The following is a 12,278-nucleotide window of genomic DNA, read 5'->3' on the forward strand; positions in this document are numbered from 1 at the left end:
ACGATTGTGGACACTGAGAAGACGAAGGATAACATAAAGGCTCGAATTGATCAAGAAAGGTGGTGTGATAGGCCGGAGTTGAACATGCAGCCACCTAATGGTGCCAAAAAAACTTGGACTAAGCCACACGCTCCGTTCTGCCTCACAAAGGCCCAAAAAAGGGAGGTCTTCCAATGGATGAAGGACTCCTTGTTTTTCCCCGATGGGTTCGCAGCCAACTGGATGAGGGGCCTGAACATTGAAACGCTGCGAGTACAAGGACTGAAGAGTCATGACTACCACATATGGCTTGAGCGGATAATGCCGGTGATGATTCGAGGCTATGTCCCTGAGAAGACTTGGCGAGTGCTAGCGAGGTTGAGTTTTTTCTTCCGCCAGATTTGTGCTAGGGAGTTAGACACTAAAGTGATTGAGAAGCTGGATGAAGAGGCACCCGTGTTGCTTTGCGATCTGGAGAAGATCTTTCCTCCAGGGTTTTTTAATCCGATGCAACACATGATCCTGCACCTCGCGGAGGAGTGCTTAAAGGGGGGCCCGAATTGGGGCCGTTGGCAGTTTGGTCCCGAGAGAGAAACACAAAAGCTTCGTCAAATGACTGGCAATAAATGCAAGATCGAAGCATCCATAGCCGAGGCAGTCCTGAACGTGGAGGTGGCAAACTTCACCACTAAGCACTATGATCCCAACATTCCCACAAAGCACAACCCGGTCCTCCGTTACAATGCCGCCAACAATGAAGAAGTACCCAAGCTTAGCATCTTCGTGGGGCTTGGTGGCAAGTCAAGTGGCTCGAATCCGTACAGTAACGGACCTACCGAGCGGACCTTGATCCACTCGTATGTCTTAAACACCATGGTCGAAGTGAAGCCGTACATCGAGTAAGTGCGAACCATTTAATTATTCGCAAACATTCACTCGTATGTTCGTGGCTAACTCTTCCTCTTTTCATCGGTATAGGAAATTCAAGGCTATACATTGGAAGAATACCCACAGGAGCCTACCCGGAAGAATCCAAGCAAATTTTCGATAAGGGAGGCGGTTTCGGTTTCAGTAGCTGGTTTTGTAATTTGGTACTATTCTATCCAAATTAGCTAGCACTTCCTACATTTATCGGTCATTTCTCGTTCTAAACTTCTTGTGCTAAACTTGTAGGCAAGAACCGACAAAGAGATGAAGTCGTAGCTAAGAAAAATTGCTAGGGCTTTGACCATTCCGTAGAAGCGTTCAACTCCTATGACGTGAACGGGTATCGCTTCCTGCACTCCATCAATACACAACAAGCCGGCCCAACGCGAAGACAATAAATAGTGGGGTGGTATGTCAAGGTGATGATGGGCTCCATTACTATGGAAGAGTCGAGGGTATATACGAGCTGAATTACGGGTTTCACAAAGGGCTAAATCCCGTCGTCTTCAAATGCCATTGGTTTGACCCACGTCGGGTGAGACGGGATCCTGAAATTGGGTTGGTCGAAGTTGAAAGGAACTCCGTTTATAAGGGAGAGGATGTGTACATCTTGGCAACCCAGGCCTTTCAAGTATTCTATCTCCCGTACGCGTGCGTAAAACCCGACAAAACGTCTACATGGATGGGATGTTGTGATGACGGTGCCTTCACGCAATAGGCCGCCCCCGCCAAACAAGGACGATTACCGCCGCGTAGACCCTCAGCAAGGAGTGTCGAGTTTTATCAGAAGAAGGGCTCCCGGCCATTTCACAATCGGCTTGCCGACTATCGATGACATGGTCGTAGACGATGAACAAGAAGACGCGGGCATGGATGGAGACAATGCGAAGATGAAGCCGAGGATGTCTCGTGCCCCGGAAGACCTGAGTTTGCTCGAGGCGTTCAAAGCAGGGATTGACCTCGATGCAGATGGACCACCTCCAGGTTTCATTGATGATTATTGGTTCGCCGAGCCTGATGACGATGAGGAGACACGCGGTCCAATCACGGATGGCGACACAGGCTTCTGATCTATGTAGTAGTAATTGTGAGGCTAGCCTATTTGTAATAACTCCGTGTAATAGAGATTGTCTAGCTAGGTTATTTGTAAGAACTCCGTGCTATGTTTGAGAGAACTCTATGGTAGCTATTTGTTGCTTCCACTAATTAATTAATGTTCATCCTTTTCCATTATTTGTTGCTTTCATTAATGTTCATCTACTTATATTTCTGTTGCTTTCACTAATATTTATCTCTTTACAATATTGCGTACTAATAAACCACTCTCTTCATTTGTGTTTGCAGGTGATTGAAGCATGCCGCCAAAAAAAAGGGGTGGCGGTCTTAAAAAGAAGCTCAAGGACTTGGTAGGTGTAGGGACTTCGAGGCGGGGCCGAGCTACTACCCCCCCTCCTAGCCCCCTCCCGTCGCTCCCACAGGCGGCCGCGTAGGAAGAATGCGACGCGGGTACTCACTCCTAGTCCTAGCCCCCCTCCCGCAGCCGATGATGATGACGAGGAGGAGGACCAGGAGCACTACGGGGGTGGGGAGGACCAGGAGGAGGAGGTGGGTGGGGAGGACCTGGAGGAGGAGGGGGGTGGGGAGGACCAGGAGGAGGAGGGGGACGAGGAGGACCTCTCGGAGGATGAGGGGTTGGGGAACTTAGTGTTCGATCCTGATCCAAGCCTAGAGTGGTGTGAGCCGGAGGATTACCGCATGCGTTCCAGCCTTTGGAGAGGCGGATGCCACGTGATAGGAAGCCATATATCAGTGGGATAACACAGCTCCCTCGCCGAGGAGTCCGGGCGCTACATGCACGTTGTTCTTGTGCCCTATGGAAGGAGGTACATGTTATTTTTTGGCATTTCGTTATCGCAATTTTGTCATTATCAAAATTATTATCACATACATATTGATGTTGTCGTTTCATGGTGCAGCTCGTTCCAGCTTGAAGACCCGACGCAGAGACCGCCACGTGGGTACTCGAACATCCTTGGGGGCCTACTTAGGTGGTATTTCCCTGGGATAGTCAACTTGCCTACTGGTGGCTGCGACGTAGCTTGGAGGTGGGCGCACTACAGCCTCGCGGAAGATCCTCTTGGCCGCGGCACCGCGGCGGATATGGTTGTTGCCAAATTCTGGGTACGTGACTTTTGACTTCTTACCATTCATACACTCTCCTTGGTTCACAATAATTGCACTAATGCCCCTTGTTTTACCTATGTGCATGGTTGCAGAAATACTTCAAGAGGGCCGAGGGCAAGGAGAATGCGTGCGATGATGTCCTACACCAGCTTGCAAGGAAGAGGGTGACGGCATGCACTACGAGGCACGTATTCAATGCGTCCGCGATCGGCACGCCGACCGCTTCGTCCACAGGAGGAAGGAGGACGCTGGCGACACGCTCATGCAGCCGTGGCAGTACTTGCAGGTATTTGCATTTATGTGTTATTGATTTCTTTATCGCCATGTAGTTTATTTTACCATAATGGGTTTATCTTGTGCATGTAGAACCCTCCTCAGTACGTCGGCAACGACGATAGGTGCTTTCGTGCGATGGTCATGTGGTGGACATGCCCCCAGTACCTCAAGAAGCACGAGGAGGGCAAGGCGAAGCGGGCAGAGATGCGAGGTGGATCGCATATCCAAGGCAGCATCCCCATCTCTCTTCACCTGCAGAAGGAGGTGAGCAAATTAATGGTTCCTTCATTCTTTGAATTCATGTTATATATTTGTTAACTCCGCAAGGGTGTGTCACTTCACTCAATTACATGTTCTCTTTTGCAGGAAGTCAGGACAGGAGCGAAGCCTAACGTCTTTGCCGTGCTAAAGAAGATGAAGCAAAGGAAGACGCCTGATCCTGAGACGGGGTCCTTGTGGGTTAACCCGCAATCCGAGACCCAGTGCACGGCGTATGTCTCCAAGTTCAAGCAGAAGCACGGCGAGGACGCCAATCCAGAGGCCGAGGACTTTGACCCTGAGGTCGCGGTGCTTGCGGGAGAAGGCTTGAAGCATGGCCGCCTATGGTTTGGTGACGGGTGCGTCGACCCAGCGAGGGTTCCCTCTCTCCGCCAGATCCGTCGTGGTCGTAAGAGCGGCCAGCCGAGGTAGAGCCCGGCCACGGGCTTCGGATCTAGCTGTCGAGCGGTTACGGGTATGTTCTTCCTCGGGTCTCTACATTTCCTTTACATGCTTTCCATTGAAATGTTAATGACATCGCGGCAACACAACGTAGGAGGAGATGGCAGCGAAGGAGCAGGCGGCCCAGGAGCACGCACGGAACATGGAGCGGCAGATTCTGGAGTACCAGCAGCAGCAGACACAGATGATGCAGCAGATGCAACAGCAGCAGCAGATGATGCAGCAGCAGCAGGCACAGATGAGCTGGCTGATGAGCCAGACGGCTCTGTCTTCTCCACCGGGGAGTCTTCCTCCTCCACCTTACTCCATGTGGATGCCGCCACCGCCCACTCAGACCCGGGGACACCTATCACCGTCAACAACATGAACATCATCCGGAGCATGAACCTCGGTGAGTCCTCCTACGCTTGTGCCCAACCCGCTACTTGTGCTTGTTCAAGTGTTCAATATGCAAATGCATGTTAATTCCATCAACCTGCTTATAGATTTTATGTCACAAGGCAATGACAATGAGGCCGGCGGAAGCGGAGGAGGACAATAAGGTTGATGGCATGGTCTTGATGGATTTGTGGACTTTCCCGTTATGGATTGCACTTGTACTTGATGTATTTGTGGACATTGCACTTGTACTTGTTGTATTTGTGGACATTGCACTTGTTATGCATAAACTATGTGTGCTCGATGTATTTGTGGTGTTGTTCATGTGTTTGGTGATGCTATGGTGAATATATATGTTGTATATGTTATATATATGTGAAATGTAATTTTGAAATGCAGGGAATAAAGAAAAACAGAAAAAAAATGAAAAAACCAGGGCCCTTTGCCGTGTGTATGCACCCGGCAAAGGACATTTGGTCACTTTGCCGTGTGCATACACACGGCAAAGGCGCCACGTGGCGCAAGCCTGTGCTCCTGGGAAGCCAGTGGGTGTCCCTGGAGAATCCTTTGCCGTGCATACTGGGGAGTGGGCGCACGGCAAAGAGTAGAAGCACGGCAACGACTGGGCGCACGGCAACGTCGGGGCGCACGGCAACCTCCAGGACGCACGGCAGAGATCGGGCGCACGGCAGCCTCCAGGACGCACGGCAACGAGCGCGCGCACGGCAAACGCTCGAGCGCACGGCAACGAGCGCGCGCACGGCAACGAGCCTTTGCCGTGCGGTTTGGTCAGGCGCACGGCAATGTCTTCTTTGCCGTCGAGGGCGTTGCCGTGCACACGTTGCCGTGCGCCGACGCACGGCAAATCCTTTGCCGTGCAAATAGGCCCCTTTGCCGTGCGATTGGTCGCACATGCACTGATGAATACCCTCTGGACACTCTCCTTTCTTCTCTTCATCTGCCTAACCAATCGTTACATACTCAGGAGCACCCCGACCGGACATGGATGGCACGATGCTGCATGCGCCCTTCCCTCTCTCTTGCCCTCCGACTTGTAAGACCAGCCGGTGACCGTCGAACCCTCTCCACACATTACTCCACCTCCCTGACACCCTCTGCATCTCGCTCGCGCTGACACGCCATGGCCACCACTCTCTCTCTTTTCTTCTCCCTGGCGGACACCAAACAAGGGACAACAGAGAAATGACCCGTGCTGGCTCCCATGGCTGCGCCACGGAGACGTCATGTCTCTTCTCTCGCTGACCTGAATGCTCCCGAGGCATCCCTTGCCCCACAGCCCCTCGCCCGTGCTTGCCAAGATCCTGGTCACCACGGCTGCGGACGCCCCGGCGTTCCCGCTCATAGCCTCCTCTCTTGTCACTTCCTTCACCCTAAGCCTGCAAGGCACGCCACCGCGACCCCACCTAGTGCCCCAGCACCCTCCTTCTTGCTATCGTTCGTTGTACAACGCTATCGAACACCAACGACGTGGCTCGGGCAACTTTCAGTCCATTCCATTTGGGCCCGCGATTTTCCTCTCCCTTGGTCGCACTGAGCTCAGATCACTGCGCCGCACATCTCTGCACCGTTTTTCCGACCAATGTGAGCTCGTGGGGAAACCCCAAGTCTAGGAACCGGCCGTAGACCGTGCACGCCTCCAGACCGCTTTTAACTCGACCCCGGCGCATCCCAGCCTTGCTCCTGATCCACACCACTCCCTTTTCACCAGAATACCTCCAGGGCGTAGCCCTCTACGCTCTCGGCCATGGTCACGGCCGAGCTGAGCTCGCCGCCGTGTGCGTCGTTGTCATCGTCCTGTCGCTCGTCGTGGACGAGGCCGCTGCACCCGCATCTACACCCTCTGTATGCCTCGTTCTTCTCTCCCGAGTCCAGCAAGCCCTGACTACCCTCTATTGCCCTGCAGCTCGCTTGTGTTGCGCCGCCGTCGGGGTCTACGTCTCCGTCACTGTGGCCATCGCGCCGTTCGGGTCGTCCACAACAAGCTCGCATGCATACATGCGTAGCCGAGGGAAGCTGCCCCAGCCGAGCGTCCCTAGCCTCCCCTGCTGCTCCGCGCCGTCGCCGTCACCTTCCAGCAAGCCCCGCGATGAGCGCCGACCGCCTCCATCGTCGGCCTCGTCCGAGCGGGTGTCAGCGACGCCACGCTCCCTCGCCGGTGCCGCCATCTCCGGACCGGCAGGATCGCCTTCGCCAGGCCCCTGCGTCGCCCTGCGCTCCGCCGCACCTGCTCGCGTCGTCGTCCTCGCCTGCAAGCCACCCCCGGTGACCTCCCTCTCTCTTTCCGTCGTGGCCATCGCGGCGGCGCCACTTCTCCCTGGGCGCAGACGTCTCCCGACGGAGATGCGTGCATGCATGCACGTCCACGCGAGCGGGGCACGGCCAGCTGGGCCAAGCTGGGTCGCCCGCCTGCTGGCTAGCTCACGCACGCATGCACGCAGCTGGGCCAAGTAAATATCTATATTTTGGCACTGGTTCCACATGCAGGAGCTTCCTGGATTTAATTTTATTTACAAAACAAGTTCTATCCAGAGAGACGGTAAATGATTTTTAATTCGAAAACTACTGATGATTTTGACGCTCATCCAAGTGCTACTAGTAGATATATCTATAGGGTAATATTTTGCCAAAGGAAATATTTTTCAGAGTTGTAGTTAAATTCCAAGAATTTTATTACTGAAACAGTATATGTTTTCAGTATATGATTTTTGTAAAACCATTTACAAATCAGAAAAATGCCAAACCAGTGGGGTTAGCTCACATTTGGTATTAGCTATCCATGGGTATGCTTGGATCTGGTTTTTGATCCTCTGATACTGGTGTGGCTAGCTGTTTATGTTCTCTGGATTCTATTTTATTTAATTTTTTTAGGTTAATTAAAAATTAATCTGCAAGTGATTCCTGTGCAAGTGTGTTCTAATGTTGTTAACTTTCTGTAGGTATGCTGCATGTATTTTTGTGAGCCACAGGAAGATTTAGGCCATTTATTTGATCCCTAAGTCATTTCTGGTTTTATAAAAATCATAACTATTATTTTATAAACCCAAATTTAGTGAATCTAATTTCTGTAGCTTTATAATGTCCAGCTTTACTCCCTGTGAATTTACCAAAATTTTGTGTGCATTATTCTGGAGTGGCTTATTAAATTGATGCTAGTGCTTATTTTACCCATAGGAAAATTGGGTTGTTTTTGTTTAAAATGATTTGTGATAAACTTTGGCACCAGACCCTACTGGTGGTTTTCGAAAGTCATTAGCCCCCTTGCTTGTGTAGATTATGATTTGTTGTGAGGTAGAGCATTTTTAGCAAAATAACCAATTGTCCCTAGGTGCTAATTATTGATATGTTCAGTGTCTCTGGTTTAGTGGTTTGTTGTTGTGTGTTGATTGTGTGGTTTGATGCTATGGCTATGTGTTGATTGTTCTCCCTTTTCTTTTGTGACGTTAGAATGCGAACGCTATCGGAGAAGGAGAGGATCTTGGTGAGGATTTCGAAGAAGAAGAAGAAAGAGCTGATGATTCATGAAGATGAAGTCCAGGGACATATAGCCAACAAAGGCAAGCCACCTCTTGATGCATCTCTGATCCTACATATATCTTGTGCTTGCATTATTCCAGGTTTTATAAAGTGCATGTCTTTCATTTATTATGTCGGTGGTTAGCGCCACCGGAATTTTATTAATCCACCCTTAGGGTGCTGCCCTTGTTGGAACCTACTGATCCCAATCTTAATAGTGATATGGTGCTTATCACCTTATCATCCTTGTCGCCGATTTTCAAGAAAAGATGGACTATAGGTTGGGAGCCCTTGTGGAAGAGTTTTTTTTTGGAAAAATGTTTCCGAGAAAGATGTTTTTGGAAAACCTTGGAATGGGGTAGCCCTGCCCAAGTGTGGTTTATAAAAAGGCAAAAGTTTCTAAAAAGAAGATTTGCTGGAGGCAAGCGGAGGAAAGAAAATATTTTCGAAAACTTTAGCGCCTAAGTACTCACCCGGACTGAAAGACAGTGCAACCACATTACCCCAAAGTGGGCACGGGGCGTAGCGTAGTAGTTTGTCTCGCCTTAGTTTGGGTCCTGCAAATGTAAGCGGTAGTCCAAGCATGGACACCTATCGACCGTGGCCTTCCCGATGAACTGGGAACGCCTTTCCGTCTCGGACAGATGGAAGGGGTACAACCTATGAGCTCCCATTGAATAATGCCCCGCAGTTGGTCGCGGCATTCCGGAGGGTCGAGCTGGTCGGGGAATTTGCTACTCCTGGGTAAATGACCCCTCGGACTCTGGTGTTGGGAGGTACAACTCTAGGCGGCATGTCTTAGGCTATGGCGAGCAAGCGAAAAACTACGATCGGTTATCCGAGCCTCGAGTTTTGACGCTTGGTGAACCAGGGATGTTCCCGGCGGATTTATCGGATCTTGTGGGGAAAGTGTACAACCTCTGCAGAGTGAAAACTATTCGAATAGCCGTGTCCGCGGTTATGGACGGTCGGGAAGGTTGTTGCTTAGCCTGAAGAGTTTTTGTTTTACAAAAGTGTTTTCTCAAATATTGTTTTGGGAAAGTGATGCCAGTGGGACTGGTGGAAAGTGTACCTGGGAGGTACGGTGGAAAGCTGAAATGTTTTGTGTTGGCCATATGAGATGGCCGGGAAAGAAATTGGGTCACCCTTACCTATTAGTCTGCAAATAAAATGGTTTACAGAAAAGTTTTTCAACAACGATATGAAGATGTCATACTCTCGAGGGGAACCACCTCTCGCTCCTTGTCGCCCTAGTGTAGTGCTTATTCCTTGCTATTGCCAAATTGCATATCCTTTACTTCTCTCTAAGGTGGTTTGCGAGTACAATTCATAATGTACTCATGGCTTTGTCCCTGGCTATTTACTTGGCCAGACTTGGTGGAATCCAACAGATGAAGAAGGAGTCAACGATGTCTATGCGAGCTAGGAACGTTCTCCCAGTCAGTTGCATGTAGGGTTATGGCATGACTTGGGCCATGCGAACGCTTTCTTCTGAAGTATTTCCGCTGTGTGATTGTTGATATCCTGCCATTGCGGCTCTTATGTAAGTATTGGTCATGTGACCTTTTGTAATCTTTTTATTCGGTACTGTAATGGATGATGTATTTGACACCAGTTCGGTTATGCTTTCACGACACACTGATCATGGGATCGTGAATGTGTATGCATAACGGGTGTTTCAGACAGCTAGTCCATTATCTGTTGTCTATGTTGTCCCGGTATGGATGTCTAAGTTGAGAATAATCAATAGCGAGAAATCCAATGCGAGCTTTCTCCTTAGACCTTTGTACAGGCGGCATAGAGGTACCCCTTTGTGACACTTGGTTAAAACATGTGCATTGCGATGATCCCGGTAGTCCAAGCTAATTAGGACAAGGTGCGGGCACTATTAGTATACTATGCATGAGGCTTGCAACTTGTAAGATATAATTTATATGATACATATGCTTTATTACTACCGTTGACAAAATTGTTTCTTGTTTTCAAAACCAAAGCTCTAGCACAAATATAGCAATCGATGCTTTCCTCTTTGAAGGACCTTTCTTCTACTTTTATTGTTGAGTCAGTTCACCTATTTCTCTCCACCTCAAGAAGCAAACACTTGTGTGAACTGTGCATTGATTCCTACATACTTGCATATTGCACTTATTATACTACTCTATGTTGACAATATCCATGAGATATACATGTTACAAGTTGAAAGCAACCGCTGAAACTTAATCTTCCATTGTGTTGCTTCAATGCCTTTACTTTGAATTTATTGCTTTATGAGTTAACTCTTATGCAAGACTTATTGATGTTTGTCTTGAAGTACTATTCATGAAAAGTATTTGCTTTATGATTCATTTGTTTACTCATGTCATTACCATTGTTTTGATCGCTGCATTCATTACATGTGTTTACAATAGTATGATCAAGTTTATGATGGCATGTCACTCCAGAAATTATCTTTGTTATCGTTTACCTGCTCGGGACGAGCAGAAACTAAGCTTGGGGATGCTGATACGTCTCCGACGTATCGATAATTTCTTATGTTCCATGCCACATTATTGATGATATCTACATGTTTTATGCACACTTTATGTCATATTCGTGCATTTTCTGGAACTAACCTATTAACAAGATGGCGAAGTGCCAGTTCCTGTTTTCTGCTGTTTTTGGTTTCAGAAATCCTAGTAACGAAATATTCTCGGAATTGGACGAAATCAACGCCCAGGTTCCTATTTTGCCCGGAAGCATCCAGAACACACGAGAACCGCCAGAGAGGGGGCACAGGCCCACCAAACCCTAGGCCGGCGCGGCCAAGGGGGGGCCCGCACCCCCCTATAGTGTCGGCGCCCCTTCGACCTCCTGACGCCGCCTCTTCGCCTATATAAAGCCTCTGGACCTAAAACCTCGAAACGGAAAAAGCCACGGTACGAGAAACCATCCAGAGCCGCCGCCATCGCGAAGCCAAGATCTGGGGGACAGGAGTCTCTGTTCCGGCACGCCGCCGGGACGGGGAAGTGCCCCCGGAAGGCTTCTCCATCGACACCACCGCCATCTCCATCAACGCTGCTGTCTCCCATGAGGAGGGAGTAGTTCTCCATCGAGGCTCGGGGCTGTACCGGTAGCTATGTGGTTCATCTCTCTCCTATGTACTTCAATACAATAATCTCATGAGCTGCCTTACATGATTGAGATTCATATGATGATGCTTGTAATCTAGATATCGTTATGCTAGTCAAGTGAATTTTACTTATGTGATCTCCGGAGACTCCTTGTCCCACGTGTGTAAAGGTGACAGTGTGTGCACCGTGTGGGTCTCTTAGGCTATATTTCACAGAATACTTATTCACTGTTATGAATGGCATAGTGAAGTGCTTATTTATATCTCTTTATGATTGCAATGTGTTTTGTATCACAATTTATCTATGTGCTACTCTAGTGATGTTATTAAAGTAGTTTTATTCCTCCTGCACGGTGTAATGGTGACAGTGTGTGCATCCGTGTTAGTACTTGGCGTAGGCTATGATTATGATCTCTTGTAGATTATGAAGTTAACTATTGCTATGATGGTATTGTGTGATCTATTCCTCCTACATAGTGTGAAGGTGACAGTGTGCATGCTATGTTAGTACTTGGTTTAGTCGTGTTGATCTTTCATGCACTCTAAGGTTATTTAAATATGAACATTGAATTGTGGAGCTTGTTAACTCCGGCATTGAGGGTTCGTGTAATCCTACGCAATGGTGTTCATCATCCAACAAAAGAGTGTAGAGTATGCATTTATCTATTCTGTTATGTGATCAATGTTGAGAGTGTCCACTAGTGAAAGTATGATCCCTAGGCCTTGTTCCTAAATATCGCTATCGCTGCTTGTTTAATCGCTTTCTTATCGTTACTACGCTGCGTTACTCGCTTGTTTACTGTCCTGGGCAAAGCACTTTTCTGGTGCCGTTGCTACTACTTATTTATACCACCTGTATTTCACTATCTCTTCGCCGAACTAGTGCACCTATTAGGTGTGTTGGGGACACAAGAGACTTCTTGCTTTGTGGTTGCAGGGTTGCATGAGAGGGATATCTTTGACCTCTTCCTCCCTGAGTTCGATAAACCTTGGGTGATCCACTTAAGGGAAAACTTGCTGCTGTTCTACAAACCTCTGCTCTTGGAGCCCCAACACTGTCTACAGGAAAAGGAGGGGGCGTAGACATCAAGCTATTTTCTGGCGCCGTTGCCGGGGAGGAAAGGTAAAAGGCACTCATACTCCGGTTCCAGGTAACAGTACTTTTCTGGCG

The 12,278-nt window shown here is 48.9% G+C and overlaps 1 long non-coding RNA gene across 1 annotated transcript; it reads left to right on the plus strand.

The window, feature by feature from the left end:
• Window positions 1-5,425: 5,425 nt before the first annotated feature.
• LOC127314080 (uncharacterized) lies at window positions 5,426-11,368 on the plus strand. The gene is made up of 2 exons (XR_011749530.1): window positions 5,426-6,932; window positions 7,930-11,368. It is a non-coding gene; the product is annotated as an uncharacterized lncRNA (long non-coding RNA).
• Window positions 11,369-12,278: the final 910 nt, after the last annotated feature.

The sequence above is a fragment of the Lolium perenne genome, chromosome 7, assembly GCF_019359855.2.
Source record: "Lolium perenne isolate Kyuss_39 chromosome 7, Kyuss_2.0, whole genome shotgun sequence".
NCBI lineage: Eukaryota > Viridiplantae > Streptophyta > Magnoliopsida > Poales > Poaceae > Lolium > Lolium perenne.